Source organism: Sorghum bicolor, chromosome 5 (assembly GCF_000003195.3).
Source record: "Sorghum bicolor cultivar BTx623 chromosome 5, Sorghum_bicolor_NCBIv3, whole genome shotgun sequence".
NCBI classification, from domain to species: domain Eukaryota; kingdom Viridiplantae; phylum Streptophyta; class Magnoliopsida; order Poales; family Poaceae; genus Sorghum; species Sorghum bicolor.
In genome coordinates, this window is record NC_012874.2 from 7,575,588 (window position 1) to 7,596,216 (window position 20,629).

At 41.3% G+C, this 20,629-nt stretch overlaps 1 pseudogene; it reads left to right on the forward strand.

The window, feature by feature from the left end:
* On the forward strand, window positions 1,812-17,717 carry LOC8072798 (annotated as a pseudogene).

Genomic DNA, 20,629 nt, shown 5'->3' on the forward strand with positions numbered 1-20,629 from the left:
ACTAAAGTTACTCCTCTTGAGCTATTATATGGACGAGAAGTTTTGTTGCCTGTTGAAGTAAATCTAGATGCATATAGATTTGGCTAAGCAAAATGATCTATCTGTTGTTATATATCATGATTTAATGATGTACAATGTCGACAAGGTAATGAACAAAAGCCTAAAGGCTCTAAAGTATATTGAGAGAGACAAAGCTAGTGTTGCCTGGGCTTACAACAAGAAAGCGAAAAGTAAATGTTGTGTATCATGCACCTGACGAGGCTCCACCAACAATGTGTCATGCATATCGTGCTCAGAATTAGGGGCACCACGTCAGGCGTTCATGTGCAAACATGTTGTTCAGTGACGGCGGACCTAAAAGTTGGCTAGGTTGATTTTGGCCTGCATCAATTGGCCATTAGCTGATTACCTGGTATGGCTTTGCAAGAATTTAGTTCACAATGTTATCTGGCTGCTATCAGACAATCTCGGCCTGACTTTCATCCACTCTTATCGAACTACAGCAAGTGGACACTTACGGTTCAAGCCTTCAAGTACTGTTTCCCTACTTATTCTGCTTGCATTGCATTGTACTGATTATTTAATCTAGTGAGTTGCCTTTCTTATCAAGATTTCCAGGTATACATAAGAGTGTAGTTCTTATGTCCATGACTGAATTTGTCAAAGGCGTAGCGAAAAGCTCAGGGTCACCTGTAGTCTGCAATGTCAACCACTGCATGAGAGATAGAATCCGTTGGGTTATTAGGGGATGCCTGCGTTGACTTTCAAGCATGACCGTTGAGACTTCATGCATGCAGGTCGTCGTTTACAAGTTTTAATGTTAGTATAATGCTAAAGCCTGATCATAAAAGATATTTAAAACCCTCGGGTTACATTATTATATGGGTGATCTTTTGATATTTTTTTTGCGCATAGTAATCTTTTGATTTTCGTGTCACCATCTTGTTGTGCATGTTTATTTCACAGTGCTGGAGAGAATGGTTAAAGGCAGAGTCAGGGGCATGCATGAGAGTATATTATGCATGCCTGCTTTTTAAAAGTCTTTCAGCGGAAACAATTTATCCCAAGCAAAAGACAAGAAAATGTTTATAAGTTCAAGAGCCCATAATCCTTGTGAAACTATGACCACTCTGCCTTTTGTTCTCAGGTCGGGTGAAATGCAGGATATGTATTAGAGCATGGATGTTGCTAGTTCTATTATTTTCTTTGTGGGGTCTTTATTTGTCCAGGAACACAATATATATCGAAACCAAACATACAAATAATTTTTAAGGAACTAGACCCAGCTTTCAGCTATATATGAGACAAAGCAGTACAGTCACTAAAATATTTCACACATTTAGTATCAGTGATGGTCTGAAAACCAGCAATGACTCGATGGGTAACTTCACTGTTTATCGAAACGAAGAATACAAATAAGTGAACTACTTAAACCGGAGCAAGCAGCTTTAGTTTCAATGGGCCTTCCAAACACTGATGAATGCTAAAACTTCGTGCCATGCGTTATCTCTGGACATGAGACTTAGCTGACCATCTAGAGAGAGCTTAACATGTACTAGTGCAAAGATAATTTGTAAAATGTACACACCTTGCTACTTGCATGTACTTAATGGTCATGTCAAGAAGCTCCATTAAATTACAATGGATTTTAAAAGCCTCCACTTGGTCTCCTATTGAAACACAACTACGTACCATACATGCACGCTATGAAGGTACCGAACCACTGCATGGCCTCTATCACTATGAATACCCACGCAGCATTCACTGGGGGAACTCATCTCAACTCAAGCACTCCATAGTGGTAGCTCACAATGGCAGGCACAAAGCTGATATCACTGGAGCTCATTGTCCTCATGAGCATGGGATTAGCCAACACTGCTACAGAATTCTTAACCGTGGTGGTCATTTTTTGTTAACCGAGGCGGACACATGCGACTGCCGCGAATGAAAGGTCACCGTTAACGGTGGCTTAACCACGGCGGTTGCCCGTGCCCGCCACGCTTAATTGATTAACCGTGGTAGGCAAGTAAGGACCAAAAGGTCCCGCTGCACACGTCCCTTGGGTTAACAAGCGAGGCCCAGACCGTACCAGAGGCGCTGGTGGGCGCCGATGACGCTGCTGCTGTGGGGGGCGATGCCGCTGCTGCTGTAATCTCGCCGCCCACCACTGATGCTTCCCCACCGGGCAGTGCCACCACCTCTCCGACTGCCACGACGCTTGCAGTTCCGGCTGCACCCAAAAAAGAGCTGCGCCGGAGCATCAGGATCGCAGCGCTTGCAGTTCCGGCTGCACCCAAAAAAGAGCTGCGCCGGAGCATCAGGACCGCAGCGGTGGCTGACGTGCACACCCTACACAAGGCCGAATGGTTGGCGGCAAAGAAGAACCTCGACCCAGGTAATTCTTTCTCTAACTTCCCAGATTCGAAAGTTATCTCAAACCTTGGTAGGGTAGGCATCAACCTGGGGACCTCAGATGTTATTACTATAAAAAACATAGAGGTGGATAGGTTAGTTCTTTGTGCTAAGCAGAAAAAGAACATGACCAAAAATAAATATTGTGGCTTGCACAATGATGCTGAGCAGGAAGACCGAATTGAGGCAGTTCTCAGCCACGCGTGTGGTAATCTAAATGAGGATATGCTAGATACGGAGAATGATCAAATCATAGATCTCTCTCCTCTCCGTCGAAAGAAAAAATTTAATAACGCCAAGAATAGTGGCAAGGGCAAACTTCCCAAAAAGCCTAAGACTCCTTCTAAAATTATTCTAAAATGAAAGGAGTATTCTGGAATAGCAGAGGTCTTGCAGACTTGGCTAAACACAGATTCTTGGCGGAATTAGTTAAGGAAGAGCAAATTAATTTTATTGCTCTATCCGAGACTGGATGGGACTCTTTCCCGGATCATGTCCTCAAAAATCTTTGTGGAGGGCATGATTTTATTTGGCACACCATGGCACCTCACGGTAGGTCAGGGGGTATTTTGCTAGGTGTGGACCTGAAGGTTTTTGATATTGGAGCCATCGACGAGGGCGACTTTTATGTAAAATTCACCCTCAGATGTAAATCAGATGACTTCAAATTCATACTTTACACTGTATATGTGCCAGCTCAAATCCAAAACAAGAGTGCCTTCCTAGTAGAGCTCGCAAACACTTGTTCTAAAGAAACTCTTCCATATATAGTAGGAGGGGATTTTAATTTAATGCGTACTCCAGAGGACAAGAGTTCAGGGGATTTTGACGCTAAATGGCCTAATCTTTTCAATGCTGTCATAGAATCTCTAGATCTTAAGGAGATTGTCATGTCAGGCCGCCATTTTACATGGGCGGGGCCGGGGGATAATCCAACTTTTGAGACATTAGATAGAGTCCTGGTCAGCACTGAATGGGAAAATCAATACCCGTTGACGACAATCGAACCTAGGGACAGGAATATCTCCGACCACACTCCCCTTGTGCTTAACACCGGATCATCGACCCACCACACCAATAACCGTCCTTTCAAATTTGAAAGGGGATGGCTACTTCGTGAGGGTTTCTATGATATGATTGCACATAACTGGCTTTCTCCATGTGCTGGGGGCACTTCGTTGGAACGTTGGCAGTTCAAGATCCGCAGGCTCAGACAATATCTAAGAGGCTTGGCTAAACACACCGCGGGGTCTTACAAAAAAGAAAAAAAGACTCTGCTAGCTCTATTAGATGGTATTGATAAGAAAGCGGAGATCACTCAGTTATCTGATCAAGAGATTAATCTCAAACACTATTTAAAAGAGCGTTTAGTTAGTCTTTTGAGAGAAGAAGAACTAAAATGGTATGAGCGTGCCAAAGTTAAAACGCTACTGGAGGGTGATGCTAACACCCGGTTCTTTCACCTAGTGGCCAATGGGAAACACCGTAACCAACATATCTACAAACTTGAGAATGATCAAGGTACTATAGTTGGGGACGTTAGCCTTAAAAGCCACATTACAAATTATTATAAGAATCTTTTTGGGCAACCTGAACATTCTGAGATCACACTTATGGAACATCTAATCTCAGATATTCCACAAGTATCCCCGGAGGAAAATGATATCCTAATTAGTCCGTTCACCGAATCTGAGGTAAGGGATGCAGTCTTCCAAATGGAGCATAATAAAGCTCCTGGCCCAGATGGATTCCCTGCGGAATTCTATCAGGTGTTTTGGGATATCATCAAAGAGGATCTTTTACGACTCTTTGCAGATCTCCTTAGAGAAGCGCTTGATCTATACAGCTTGAATTTTGGAATAATTACCTTAATTCCAAAAATTCAAAATGCAACAAAAATTCAGCAATATAGACCAATTTGTGTCCTCAATGTGAGTTTCAAAATTTTCACCAAAGTGGGCACGAATAGGCTTAATATGGTGGCCAAAACAGTGGTAAGCCCAACGCAGACTGCCTTCATGACAGGCAGGAATATCATGGAAGGAGTAGTAATTTTACACGAAACCATCCATGAGTTACATACCAAAAAAAGAGATGGGATTATTTTCAAAATTGACTTCGAGAAGGCTTACGATAAAGTAAAGTGGTCTTTCTTACAGCAAACCTTACGTATGAAAGGCTTCTCCCCCAAGTGGTGTAGATGGGTTGAAAGCATGGTTTCTGGGGGAAGTGTGGGGATCAAAGTCAATGATGATGTTGGCCCATACTTCCAAACCAAACGCGGACTCAGACAGGGCGATCCCATGTCTCCCATCCTATTTAACATCGTTGCTGATATGTTAGCTCTTCTCATTAACAGAGGAAAAGCCGATGGTCAAATAACAGGAGTTATTCCCCACCTTATTGATGATGGTCTATCAATACTACAATATGCAGATGATACCATTATCTTTATTGACCATGACCCAGAACAGGCAAAAAATCTGAAACTTCTGCTATGTGCTTTCGAACAATTATCTGGGCTTAGGATCAATTTCCATAAGAGTGAAATTTTCTGCTATGGGGCAGCTAAAGAGATGGAACTTTATTATACTAATCTCTTTGGCTGCCACGCAGGGGAATATCCATTCCGTTATCTAGGGATCCCAATGCACCATAGACAGCTCCTGAACTCTGAATGGAGAAAGGTTGAAGAACGTTTTCAGCAGAAATTATCTTGCTGGAAAGCAAAAAACTTGTCTTATGGAGGAAGATTAGTCCTCCTTAACTCAGTCTTAAGCAGTCTACCCATGTTTATGATGTCTTTCTTTGAGATTCCTAAAGGAGTACTAAAAAACCTCGATCATTTCAGATCAAGATTTTTCTGGCAAGGCTCTACAAATAAACATAAATATAGACTTGTCAAATGGGACATTATTTGTCGTCCAAAGGACCAGGGAGGACTAGGTATCCTGGATTTACAACTGCAAAATAAGTGCTTACTGGCAAAGTGGTTGGTTAATCTACTAAACACGGAGGGCATTTGGCAGTCCCTTTTAACAAACAAATACCTGAATTCGAAATCACTTACTCAAGTGACAGCTAAACCCCATGATTCGCATTTTTGGAGAGGCCTCATGCGCATCAAAGATGAGGTACTTGCCAAAGGTTCCTTTGATATTAAAGATGGGACCAATACGCGTTTCTGGAAGGATACATGGGTAGGTGATAAGCCTCTAAAAGTTGCATACCCTTCTCTTTATAATATAGTGCGCGACCGTCACGCAACTGTCTCGAAGGTGATGTCCGCTTGTCCCCTAAATATCTCTTTTCGTAGGGCACTGGTGGGTAATAAACTTCTAGATTGGCTTAATTTAGTAGCAAAAGTCTCTAATGTGGAATTGGTGGATGGCTCCGATTATTTTAAATGGAACTTGACTACATCCGGATTATTTTCTGTCCGCTCGTTGTATCTCCATCTTATGGATACACAAACACCATTCCTCCATAAGAAACTTTGGAAAATTAAAATTCCTCTGAAGATCAAAATTTTTCTGTGGTTTCTTCAAAAAGGAGTTGTCCTAACCAAGGATAACCTCGCCAAGAGAAACTGGAAAGGGAGTCAGAAATGTACGTGTTGTAACATGAATGAGACTATCCAACACTTATTCATCGAATGTCCCTTATCCAAAACAATCTGGAGGATAATTTTCTTTGCTACTAATTTAACCCCGCCTAGATCTATTGGCCACATGTTTGGTACTTGGCTCCATAATCAGCATAAGGAGCTTAGAAATTTGATCTGGGTTGGGGTGTCTGCTATATGCTGGGCTATTTGGAGATGCCGGAATGATGTTATTTTTAACAAACTCAAAACTAACTCTATCATGCAGGTTATTTTCAGGGGAGCATTCTGGCTTCGCTTCTGGGCCCCACTACAGCGTGATGAGCAAGCTAAAGACATCCTCTCGGTGTTAAGCAAGAAATTGGAGACAATTGCTTTACACGTATCTAATAAAGGATGGAAACATTTTTATTGTTTGCTTTAGTTCCATGGTCATTTGTTTCGACCATGTTTGCTCTATCTTTTTTCGAAGACGTTGTAATAATTGGCTGTGTACATCCCCGGATGTAGAGGCCGGATATTTATATCCCTTATCTAAAAAAGTAAGGAAGACCACCACGTTTAATGAACTAAAAAAACCAGAGCCACCGACGAGCCCGTTTCCAAGGCCACCGGCGTGCCCAATCCCAGCCCCAGAGCTAGATCCACGCCCACGCTGGCCGCCCTCCTTGCTCCTGTCACGGCGTAGCCTAGATCTACCCTTTCTCTAGGGTCCTGCCACCGGATCTATCTTTGTTTCACCAGATCGCTTGATCTGCAAAAGGGAAAGGGAAATAGTGAGGGAGATGAAGAGGGGAAAAGAAGGATGAGTGAGGGATATGGAGAGAAAGAGGCTTTTGTACCTTTATCGACGCCAGAATGAATCCACTGCTCGCCACCATGACCACTGCGCTTGCCTCACCACACGGCCTCGTGACCCCTGTGTGCACCACCGTGGCCACGCGCCGCCCAACGACCACACACGCCACGACAGCCACCATGACGCCTAGCGGCCGCGCACGCCACCACACTGCCCTGCTGCCCCGTGCACGCCACTGTGACCCCCACACAGCCCTAAAGCCCACACCATCACCATTGGAGGTGGAGCGCCTCCCCGCTCACTGCTGCTAGCTCACCGGAGGTGGAGCACCTCCCCAGCCCTAGATCTACCATTGCGCCGCCATGGAGGCCCCGCGCGCTACGCCGCCAGACCACCAGGCCACGCCCCCTGCGATGGATCAGCAGGGAAGGAGAGAGTGGACGCGTGGCTACATGAGTGGAGCAGGGCACGGTGCATGAGCAAGAGAGAGAGAGCATCATGTGACTGCAGTGAGAGGGTCTGGAATGAAACCCTAGGCGGACAAGTGTTGTATATATACGATAAGCACGCTATCGGGCTGAGTTGGGTTGTTCGTGCTCCGAGATGGACCAATATTATCCATGGTGGGCATTATAGTGTGCCCGCCTCGGTTAATTGATATTAACCGAGGCGGGCATTTTAAGATGACCGCCTCAGTAAATCGATTTTGTGAATGACCGCCTCGATTAATTCGAAGCATTAAGCGAGGCAGTTCATAATCATGTCCGCCTCCGAGGGGGTTTTGAAAAGCTCACAGCTAAGTTTTTGTAGTAGTGCAATGCTGTAAAGGTGGCTAGATACTCTAGTGCTAATGGGACCGGTATAGGAGGGGGAGGAGGCGGCAGATATGTGAATGGAGGGGGATCTGGTTCTAGGTCTGGAAGAGGATTGGGTGATAGCGGTCCTTATAATGCCCATGCAAGTGCCGTAGGGGGTGGTGCAGGAGGTGGAACTAGCCATTGCGATGGGTCCAGATACGGTACAGGGTCAGCGTCAGGTTCAGGGTCTAGTACATATAGTCAAGGCACTGCTATAGATTTGGTCTTCACTGTTGGCTTCGTCACTACCGGATTTTTAAAAAACGGCAGTGATAGCCCGTCATGGCACATCATTGCCAGATTTTGGCTTAAACCGGCAGTGATAGGTCCAATCGATAGTAATATTCGCACATCATTGTCGATTTTAGACAAGAACTAACGGTGATAATGGGTCATCACGGCCAGTTTTAGCCAAGAACCAACACTGATACTATCACCGTCGGTTCCTAGCTTGAACTGATGGTGATGCTGCACGAAAATTTTATAAGTTTATCATGTGATGTCCGATGAAGATGAAATTTATGTCAAAGTTGTAGTACTCAACGAGATCTACCACGTTGCAGTTTAAACTTTAGTTTGACATCGTTTGGGTTGCCCAAATAATTTTATTTGTAATCATCCATCTAACAAAAATTAATTTTGATATCTAAAATTTAAAAATTGAATTTTCGAAATGACCTCCAGATGGATAAGCGCCCAAAACAAAAATTATAGACCTCAAAAAGTTATGCAAGTTTGTAATTGATGACATTATCATTTGAAATCATTTACTACTTCAAAATATTATTTGAAATTAAACTTTGAAATTGTTGAAGAACTCTTCTGATTTTAATCTCCGGCTAAAACTTATAACTAGTTTTTCTTCCTCGCACTAACATCAAATTCGATTATTATTTTAAAAAAATCTAAAATCATGCTCTAACAATTTATTGTGTTTTTATAGCTATTATTTTATCCATCTTTTCACATGACTGTGTTTTATCTATTTGAATTTTGAATTTTACAAAATGGTAACTTCAAACATCATTCGGAACACTAAATGGTCTCCGCTGAAAAGGTCACGAACATAGAAGTTGTAGAATTTATCAAGATCTACAACTTTTATTTTAGTCATTTCTTCATCTAATAAAGTGGTGGCAACATTGTTCACAAAATTTACATGTCTCACTTATAGTTTCTGTAATACCCGATTTTAAGGACAAAATTAGATATGCACCATATGTGAGTTTTAGAGACCAAATCTCACATATAGCTACAAATAAAGGGTAATATCAAAAGACAATGCATAAACATATAACGTACTTAGTATAAAAGAGATAACCTTTAATAGCAAACAGTGGATAGATAACTCCAACTTCGGGTATTAACTCCACTCTACAGGATCCAACTGACTGGTTGATCACAAGCCTAAACTTCTCCTGAGGTTTGGAGAAATAGCAAGAGTGAGTCCATGTCGAACTCCACAAGTATAGCAACTAGATTGTATAGCTCCCACAATCTCATGATCAATGTGACATAAATAATGTAAAGCATTAAATAATAAATAATGAGCATATTTAACACACAGGAATCATCATCGTCGCAGCAAGAATCCCCAAGGCCGCTCCTGACCGTGAGCTCGGCTAGTATACTAGTTTTTAACCCTCTGCAGAGGTTGCACATCTTTACCCATGAGTCATGATTTACCCTTTCGCCCGAGGTAGCTAATCTCTTAACCCCTTCCAAGGGAGGTCGGCAGGGATCACTATGAAGTCTTTCAAAGGTTCGTCTAACAAGTTAGGGCCGCTTGGTTTTATTAGTCAGTCCGTGTGATTCACCCGCAGGAATCCACGGTCTGCTATTCCCCAATTGCGCCACAACGGGTAACCGCTAACGAGCTAGAAAAGTTACTCACACTTAACTAAAGCCAGAGCCATTATAGCCCTCATGGTTGCACTGTTGTCCCGGTTATCACTTACAGATAAATCATCAAGTGACTAAAAAGTCATTTTTATCATTTGTTGCTTAAACATTAATCAAGTCACAAGATCATGGTCATAGAAATAAAATCCAAATGCTAAACTTGCCTTGATCTAAATGCTCTTGCTGATCCTGCTGATCTTTCTAGTTGTCCAAGACTCTGATCTTGATCACTGAAGCACTCTTGATCACCACGAATTGCTCACCGTCTAAACTCCGATCATCGATCACATAAACAATCGAAGAAAACATACATGAAACAAACAAGGCTACAATTAGAACAGTACACCAATCATATGAAAATAGTATGGAAAGTTTATAAAATGATTCTACGCATCGCTACGATTTCACAGACGTAAAGATCGCGAAAATCGGAGCTAAAACGGAGAAGTTATGAATTTTCTAAGATTTTATATAGAAAAGTAATTAATTAATTAATATCACGCAAATAAAAAGTTTAAAACTGAGTGAATAATATTACTAACATGTAGAGCTCATAATTATGGACCTAACACAATTTGAATGGGTTAAAACGGAATTAAAATGAGCATTTTATGAGCAAAACAGTTTCAGTGGCAAACTTGTAAATTCAGAAAACGTATTTCGTATTAAACCGAGGTGCTTTACGTTTTCAAAACAGCAAAGCGTACTTCTTGAAAGGCGTTATGGATCGCGGGTTAAGCATGAAATCTTCCAGGGACTCTTTAGAAAAAGTGACCCCGAATAGGTATCTTTTAACATGAGCTGTTGGATCTTCCCTGGATGGACCCGATTAGAGCTGAGAGAGGGAAGGGGCAGCTGCCGGCCAGAACAGTGGCAGCCGCGGTGGCGCCATGGCCGGAACGGCCGCATCCTCGCTGGAGTTCATCGGATTAAGCGCTACGGTCCACCAAAAACCAAACCGAGGGCATGGGGAGAAAGGGGGAGACAAGGGGTCTCACCTAGGCGATTGTTACGGGCAGAGGGGGCTCGGGGTGGCCCAGCGTCGAGATGGGGCGGACGACGGAGCCCTGCTCAAGTTCGGCGGCGATTGGGACTCCGTAACGGCCGGTAGAGAGCAAAGCGGAGGGCTCTGAAGCTTCGCAGGAACGATGCAAGGCTCGGCCGCAATCCAACTTCGGTTTTAAGGGCAGGGAGGATGAATCCCACGGCGGCGGCGATCTCCGGCTCTTTGGCGAGATCCAAACCTTCCAATGTCGCGAAGCTAGACCTGTAGGTCGAGGTGGATGCGGAACCGAGTCAAGGACGACGCCCATGCTTCTTATAGGCTGCTCGGTGAGTTTCCAGGGCAGCGAATCCCGTAGAATCCGGGACTGGGACGCAAACTCCGTCGATGGAGTCCCGGTCGTGTGCGTCCAGGGAAGAAAGAAGGAAAGTGAAGGTGAAGCTGACATGTGGGGTCGGTCAGTCAGCCAGAAGGAGGGAGAAAGGAAGGAGGGCGCGCGTGGGCCTGGCTGTTGGGCCGAAGCAAGCTGGGCCGCGGTGGGGAAAGAAGGGGGAGTTGGTTGGGCCAGAATTAGAGAGAGGAGTGGGCCTTCGGGCCAGAATAGAGGAAGGGAGAGGTTTTCCTTTTCTTTTGTTTTTATTTTTTTATTCGAAAAGGTATTTAAAACTCATTTCAAAATCCTTTTTAAATCTGTTTGAAATATTTTGAACTTTTGTCAAACACACATCAAACAATAAAACAAATGCCCCAAAAATGAATGCACAAACAAGTTGCTAAATCCTATAACAAATTTTAATTCGATGAAAAATATTAGTTCTCTATATTCCATGAACACAAAAATACAGAATTAAATCGTTTCGACCTATCTCAAAATTTGCAATTTTTTGGGTGTTACAAATCTACCCCCCTTAAAATGAATCTCGTCCTCGAGATTCAGAAGAGACACGGATTCCAAAAGAGAAACAAGAACAAGATCTAGATATCTATTTCAACTTCACAACTTGTATTCCAAAAGCAACACTCATGTCTTGAGATCACAACTTGTGAACAAAACTTCCATAAAATGTCTATTATTCATAGCTGATTAAAATTCATCTTGACTACCAACTTTTTGACTTATACAACTTAAAGACATCATAACTTAGCATGGGTATGCCTCCTCAGGTAGGAGTGGACCACCTTGATACTCAATTCTTTTCCCTGATGGTGCGGTTAAGAAAATTTTCCACTGGGTAGCATAGATCACTGCCTTGTGTGCACATAACCATCCATTGCCAAGAACCAAAGGAATATTGAGTGACTCTAGCACAATGAGGTTTACAGTGAAGTTTTTCTTCTTTATGACAAGATTAATATTTGAGCAAACCTGATCTGCCTGTATTTCTCCCATTGGGGTTTGAACTAACAAAGGCTTTCTCGTCGGACACTTCACCCGTTCGATTGTCTTTACCAAGTCAGCAGATATGAAAGAATGCGAAGCACTTCGGTCAAACAGAGCAAAAACTAGTACTGAGTCCACTTGAATATAGCCTCCCACCACTTTGGTGGCTCCTTGAATGTTATGCCTATCCACATTGTTCAGTCTTCCATTGATATAATTTTGTTGTACTTTATTTCCAGGGGCGGGCTTCTTACGAGCTTTCCTTTTTCGCTTCCGTCGTTGTGGATTTTGATTTGATTCATTGTCAACTTGCTCTTCCCTATTATTATTTTGATAACACTCAGCTTTGTCATACTCATATCATCTTTCTTCAAAATCAAGATGATCATATTCTTCCCACCTATCCACGAGAGGCGTCATATTATGCTCCAAATCCATGGGACACTACACTCCCTGTCATCAAGTGACCAACGTCAGTAACTCGGCAAGGATAGATGATCATAACCATAGAATATCTCAGAAGACAATTATCACTCCAAGCTAGTCTTAAAATGCATCACCCATGATATCAAGGTACTACCCCCCTTAAAATTAGATTGATTTGGGGAGACATTATGGACTAGTCCTCATAACCCTTTTTAAATGGTACACATCATATAGTCTTTAAAATTCGCTGTACCGAGTCTCTTGATCCATCCAACATTATGCAATTCTTCTCCATGTAACCCCTTTATTTGGGCTACCCCCCTTAATAAAAGTCACCTTGGGGGCACAGGAAAGGTAGCTTGCATGTTTTCCCGGCAGGTTAACTAACATTGAGAACCTCTGACATCCCAAAGAACTTATGTGTAAGGGGAGAACAAACAGGTATCCTGAATTTTTCTCATGATATGAAAACACCAGCGTAGTAAAATACATATAACTCTTATTCTGTTAATCTAACAGATTTATAGCTTATACCGTTAGAAAACTTATGAAATTCTCTACCACTTTCATGTAGAAGGCCTCCTTAGATTCTGTCTTTAAGCTTAGGTAAAACAACCAAACATAATCTCCTTTCTGATAATGTCTCAGCAAAGGTGCAGTAACTTCCAGAAGTTATATCCCGAGCTACTTAACTCATCTGGAGATGATCCTTACGTTTGTGAAAAGCTTAGGAAATCCTCTACAACTTTCGTATACAACATTTTCCCTGATTCTGTCTTTAATTTGGCGTTGGAAAGCTTAGAAAATTGTCTATAACTTTTCTATAGAACACTTTTCCAAATTCTATAGTCATATTTGTCTCAAACAATAAGTAACCGAAACTGGTCCAAATTTCTTGACAGCACATCTGTATCATCTTGTGATTTTTGTAACTTCCAAACCATAATAGCTATGAGTGTGATTCTTGCGGTCAGGGAAAGATCTTGAAGTCTAATTGTTCACAGAAAATTTTGGTAAACTTTGCACGATCAGATCTTGAGATACACCAGAACTATTGCAGACTGCTCCAGAAAACAGCAAGAGATAGAAACATGATATAAACAAACCCAACTACTTATTTCACTACTCCTTATGCCTTAGGCCTATAAACTAAATGATATTATGGAGAAAACCCACAAGATCATTGCACTCATTACAAAGATCCAAATCAAGCATAAACATAATAACAAACCAATTAAGCACACTTCACTCAATTTACGATACTATCGTTCTCTTCATAGTAAGGGTAGATATCTTAAAACACCTATTCCAACGATGCCAGAAGGTGGTAAGAAAAAGTTCTAAAAGCATATCAAGCAAGGAGTGGGGATGAGAACAAGTCTTTAAAATAAGCAACAAGGTGAAGATGAATAGCAATGAAAAGGATATAGTGTAGAGAAAAATATCAAGGCATACAGAACAAGGATTTTATAACAATTTCAAAACCTTAAGACGGCCAATTTCTAACTAGGCTTGCGTCCTACAGTCAGCATTGCTCTGATACCACTTTGTAATACCCGATTTTAAGGACAAAATTAGATATGCACCATATGTGAGTTTTAGAGACCAAATCTCACATATAGCTACAAATAAAGGGTAATATCAAAAGACAATGCATAAACATATAACGTACTTAGTATAAAAGAGATAACCTTTAATAGCAAACAGTGGATAGATAACTCCAACTTCGGGTATTAACTCCACTCTACAGGATCCAACTGACTGGTTGATCACAAGCCTAAACTTCTCCTGAGGTTTGGGGAAATAGCAAGAGTGAGTCCATGTCGAACTCCACAAGTATAGCAACTAGATTGTATAGCTCCCACAATCTCATGATCAATGTGACATAAATAATGTAAAGCATTAAATAATAAATAATGAGCATATTTAACACACAGGAATCATCATCGTCGCAGCAAGAATCCCCAAGGCCGCTCCTGACCGTGAGCTCGGCTAGTATACTAGTTTTTAACCCTCTGCAGAGGTTGCACATCTTTACCCATGAGTCATGATTTACCCTTTCGCCCGAGGTAGCTAATCTCTTAACCCCCTTCCAAGGGAGGTCGGCAGGGATCACTATGAAGTCTTTCAAAGGTTCGTCTAACAAGTTAGGGCCGCTTGGTTTTATTAGTCAGTCCGTGTGATTCACCCGCAGGAATCCACGGTCTGCTATTCCCCAATTGCGCCACAACGGGTAACCGCTAACGAGCTAGAAAAGTTACTCACACTTAACTAAAGCCAGAGCCATTATAGCCCTCATGGTTGCACTGTTGTCCCGGTTATCACTTACAGATAAATCATCAAGTGACTAAAAAGTCATTTTTATCATTTGTTGCTTAAACATTAATCAAGTCACAAGATCATGGTCATAGAAATAAAATCCAAATGCTAAACTTGCCTTGATCTAAATGCTCTTGCTGATCCTGCTGATCTTTCTAGTTGTCCAAGACTCTGATCTTGATCACTGAAGCACTCTTGATCACCACGAATTGCTCACCGTCTAAACTCCGATCATCGATCACATAAACAATCGAAGAAAACATACATGAAACAAACAAGGCTACAATTAGAACAGTACACCAATCATATGAAAATAGTATGGAAAGTTTATAAAATGATTCTACGCATCGCTACGATTTCACAGACATAAAGATCGCGAAAATCGGAGCTAAAACGGAGAAGTTATGAATTTTCTAAGATTTTATATAGAAAAGTAATTAATTAATTAATATCACGCAAATAAAAAGTTTAAAACTGAGTGAATAATATTACTAACATGTAGAGCTCATAATTATGGACCTAACACAATTTGAATGGGTTAAAACGGAATTAAAATGAGCATTTTATGAGCAAAACAGTTTCAGTGGCAACCTTGTAAATTTAGAAAACGTATTTCGTATTAAACCGAGGTGCTTTACGTTTTCAAAACAGCAAAGCGTACTTCTTGAAAGGCGTTATGGATCGCGGGTTAAGCATGAAATCTTCTAGGGACTCTTTAGAAAAAGTGACCCCGAATAGGTATCTTTTAACATGAGCTGTTGGATCTTCCCTGGATGGACCCGATTAGAGCTGAGAGAGGGAAGGGGCAGCTGCCGGCCAGAACAGTGGCAGCCGCGGTGGCGCCATGGCCGGAACGGCCGCATCCTCGCTGGAGTTCATCGGATTAAGCGCTACGGTCCACCAAAAACCAAACCGAGGGCATGGGGAGAAAGGGGGAGACAAGGGGTCTCACCTAGGCGATTGTTACGGGCAGAGGGGGCTCGGGGTGGCCCAGCGTCGAGATGGGGCGGACGACGGAGCCCTGCTCAAGTTCGGCGGCGATTGGGACTCCGTAACGGCCGGTAGAGAGCAAAGCGGAGGGCTCTGAAGCTTCGCAGGAACGATGCAAGGCTCGGCCGCAATCCAACTTCGGTTTTAAGGGCAGGGAGGATGAATCCCACGGCGGCGGCGATCTCCGGCTCTTTGGCGAGATCCAAACATTCCAATGTCGCGAAGCTAGACCTGTAGGTCGAGGTGGATGCGGAACCGAGTCAAGGACGACGCCCATGCTTCTTATAGGCTGCTCGGTGAGTTTCCAGGGCAGCGAATCCCGTAGAATCCGGGACTGGGACGCAAACTCCGTCGATGGAGTCCCGGTCGTGTGCGTCCAGGGAAGAAAGAAGGAAAGTGAAGGTGAAGCTGACATGTGGGGTCGGTCAGTCAGCCAGAAGGAGGGAGAAAGGAAGGAGGGCGCGCGTGGGCCTGGCTGTTGGGCCGAAGCAAGCTGGGCCGCGGTGGGGAAAGAAGGGGGAGTTGGTTGGGCCAGAATTAGAGAGAGGAGTGGGCCTTCGGGCCAGAATAGAGGAAGGGAGAGGTTTTCCTTTTCTTTTGTTTTTATTTTTTTATTCGAAAAGGTATTTAAAACTCATTTCAAAATCCTTTTTAAATCTGTTTGAAATATTTTGAACTTTTGTCAAACACACATCAAACAATAAAACAAATGCCCCAAAAATGAATGCACAAACAAGTTGCTAAATCCTATAACAAATTTTAATTCGATGAAAAATATTAGTTCTCTATATTCCATGAACACAAAAATACAGAATTAAATCGTTTCGACCTATCTCAAAATTTGCAATTTTTTGGGTGTTACAGTTTCATAAACTATAAGACGGATGTGTAACATTTGTGAACTATATTATTACCACTATATCGGATGAATAAATGACCAAAATAAAAGTTATAGATCTTGAGAAGTTATAAAACTTTGTAGTTGATAAATTTTTATTTGAAATCATGTTGTCTTAGAAAACTAAGTTTAAATTCCAAAAAAAATGAATTTTTTAAATAACTTCGGATGAAGAAATTCCCAAAATAAAAGTTGTACATCTCAGAAAGTTATGAAACTTTGTAGTTGATAATTTTTTTATTTGAAATCATCTTATCAAGGAAAATTACATTTAAATTTCTAAAAAATTGAAATTTGAATTTTTTTAAAAATACCTCGGATGGACAAACAGAAAAACCAAAAATTTGTATATCTCAAAAGTTATGAAACTTTGTAATTGACAATTTTTTCATTTAAAATCATCTTGTCATGGAAAACTATATTTGAATTTCTCAAGTTTGAAATTCAAATTTTGTAAATTACCTCGGATGGAGAAACTACCAAAATAAAATTTGAAACTTTGTAGTTGACAACTTTTTCATTTGAATTTGTTTAGGGTCCCAAATACTCATTTAAAATTAGATGAACATAAAATGGCTAGGGAGAAAATCTCATTTGGACACAAACAGGTTATAGGTGGAGTGGTTAGGGTTCAAGACAGCGAAGTAGGAGGTCAGGGTTTTGAGCGCCCGTGGCCGCGAAGAGCGTGTTTTTTCGCGCAAAAAAATGTGTGACTTGTGACCTACCTAGTAGTGTGGTTGTCTGGTGGGTCCTCTCCTAGTAATAAATTTTTTATCATTGGCGATTTACCAGTGTTAGTTCAAAATCCGGCAGTTATTGGGTTTTTTTAACCAACAATGATATGGTGATCTAGTGTAGTGAGGAGTGTATTCTGGTTATGGAGTGTCTTCTAATGCTGGTGGGACCAGTGGCGGTGGGGGTAGAGAACAAGCCGAAGGTGCTTGGAATTCCAATGCTCAAGGATCCGGTAGTGGCACCAGTTGTGGCTCTAGCCATGCTAATAGGTATTGGTGGGGATCAAGTGATGCAAGTGCAAATGCTAATGGCAATGGTGGTGGCACAGGAAACAGTCAAAATGGTGGGGCTGGTGGCGGCTGGATCTGGATATGGCAATGCCTACCCTTGAATTCCATATCAGTTAATCTAAAGTTTGGAGCCCACCGTCCTTGTTTTAATTCATAGAATTATGTATTTTCTTTGTCCTTATGTTAGACTTTTATTAGAATTATTAAATCAATAAAGGGTCCAACTGTTCTGGTTACACTAGGCTTGCAAGCTCTGGGTTATAAGACGTTGTAATAATGATGTCTGTTTATGAAAGAAATGATAACTCTCCTGTCGTTTAGCCACTACACATATATCAGGAAACTTTTTATGTTTTTTTATTTGGGGTTACTAAATTCAGATGCCTACACCAAGCACATTCACATTGTTATTAAAATAGTATGTGCCATTGAAATTATTAGTGTTGTTTAGATCATAATACAGAAGTAAGTAAATATCACTGTCGACACAGCCTTGAAAGTAATTAGCAAAAACTGCTGACACAGCCCAAGGCCCATCTACGTCAGTGATAGCTTTAAAAAAAGTGATCCTGGCCATCACTATTTCACCCTCCGTTTGAAAAAAAAACTTTAGAGTTGCACTATGTCAAAATACCTTAAGTTTAAGTTTCAAAAAAAATACCTTAGGTTTAACCAATCCTATAAAGAAGAATAACATCATCTACGATACCAAACAAACACATTACAAAAATATATTTCATGATGTATTTACCGGTACTAATTTATGTCATAAATATGGCATGATTTTATTATACATTCATTCAAATCTAAAATAGTTTGACTTATGACAATACTAGAAAAAATGTATTAGACAACATATATTCAACTATGGCTATCTCCTCACTCTATGTCCAACCGTTAATATATATTACATATATAATATGCTGCTCAAATACAATCCCTCCTCGGCTAGGCTGCTCCCTCTCGGGCTGCTGCGATTATTGACACTTCTTAAGGTTGCTACTAAGAGTAGAGTTTTAGCTCTATCTCAGGCAAACGCACTAGAAATGCTTCTTAGTATTTGTCACTAGTACAGAGACATGTTGTACAGGCGGCTGGAAACATATTTCTACTGACGTTTTTCAGCACCGCCTGTGCTGGAGGCTAGTAGAAATGGGTCAATTCTACAGGCGGTAACTAAGAACCGCCTGTAGAAATAAATTTCTACAGGCGGTTCAGTTATGTGGACCGCCTGTAGAAATGTTTTTACAGAAAATACAAAATCGATTTTTAAAAATAAAAAAAAAGATTTTAATAATAGAAAAGGCCCATTGGCAAGTCGTGCTTTTTTCGCGGTGGGATTCGAACCTACGACCTTGCCCTTGCGCGTAGCCTCCTCTACCGCTCCACCTATCACTCACTTGTGTCTATATTAGAGTTTAGTTCCCCACATATTATCCCAAACCGAGCATATATTGATTATTTGAGGCCCTAAACGGATTCCAATGGAAAAGTTGTCAACTACAAAGTTTCATAACTTTTTAAGATCTACAACTTTTATATTGGAAGTTTTTCCATCCGAGGTCATTTACAAAATTTGAATTTCAAATTTAAGAAATTCAAACGTAGTTTTCGACGACAAGATGATGTCAAATAAAAAAATTATCAACTACAAAGTTTCATAACTTTTTGAGATCTACAACTTTCATTTTGACAGTTTTTTCAAACAAGGTATTTGAAAAACTCAAAAAATTTAATTTTAAATTATTTCTACACGCGGCTTACTTAACAAACCGCCTGTAGAAATATGATTTTTACAGGCGGTTTCTTAGAAGAACCGTCTGTAGAAATACATGATTTCTACAGACGGTTTTGTTAGAAAAACCGTCTGTAGAAATAGATTTTTAGTGGCGGTTCCTTAGGACAACCGCCTGTAGAAATTCATGATTTCTACAGGCGGTTCAGTTAGGAAAACCGCCTGTGAAAATGCATCTTCACAGACGGTTCGTAGTTCTGACACCGCCCTTTTTACACCACAGGCGCGTGATAACTACAACCGCATGTAGTATAAAAAGAGGGCGTCGGCGTTGTACTCTTTTCTACTAGTGTGTTAGCGTCACTTCGTGGGGTTATCAGTCCCAACTCTAGAAATACGTGACAACGGTTTTGTAGGATGTGAGGGATTCTGCAAGCGCACAAAACTATCATATAGTACTTCGTCTGGTCATACTAGGTGTCAAATTTATTTGATCCCAAAGGAAGAAGGGGTAGGTGGTTCCACAGGATGAGTGGGCAAATTAGTGAGCGGTGGATAGGGATAGGGATAGCTTTAGTGTGGGTGATGAATAGAGAAAGGATAACTTGGATAACTAGGGTAACTAAGGATAACTAAAGACAACTAGAGGTAGGTCGATCTCTACACAGATCTAGAGGGAGAGTGGTGTAATCTAGGTAAGCAAGATAACAAAGTGAAAAGAATTACCTTATCTAGTAAAGAGATATACGTGCTCCCGATTAAACGGACACAACACACAACGAGCCTTACGATTTAATAACTAGTCCCAACATGGTGGAAAACGTAGGCAAACAGGGCTATCACCACTTGTTGCTACCACAAACTATTCAGAGGGCTAGTTGTATCTGAAGGTAAGATATATCCAAAGTACCGTGCTTAATCTATAACCTTATTGTCTCTACTTGAGCTCAAAGAAGAGACACCCTAACTAGATGACAGAGCAATTACTAGATATGATAAAAGTATCACTAAGGTAGCTAGATAACCTATGACGATAAAACAAGGACCTAGACTTACTACTAATAAATAGAAGCAAGAGTAAGACTTGAACATAAAGGCGTAAAGTAATACTTAAATATTAAAGTACTAAAAGTAAAGTAATATATTAAGTAAGAACTGAATGATTACAAAGGAGCTATACTAACCCAAAGACTCTAGAAGACTCTTCCAGACTCCGAGGGAGAGGCTCCACCCGACTCTTCTCTTCTTGCTAGCTAGCTGCTACTTCTAAGCTAGAAG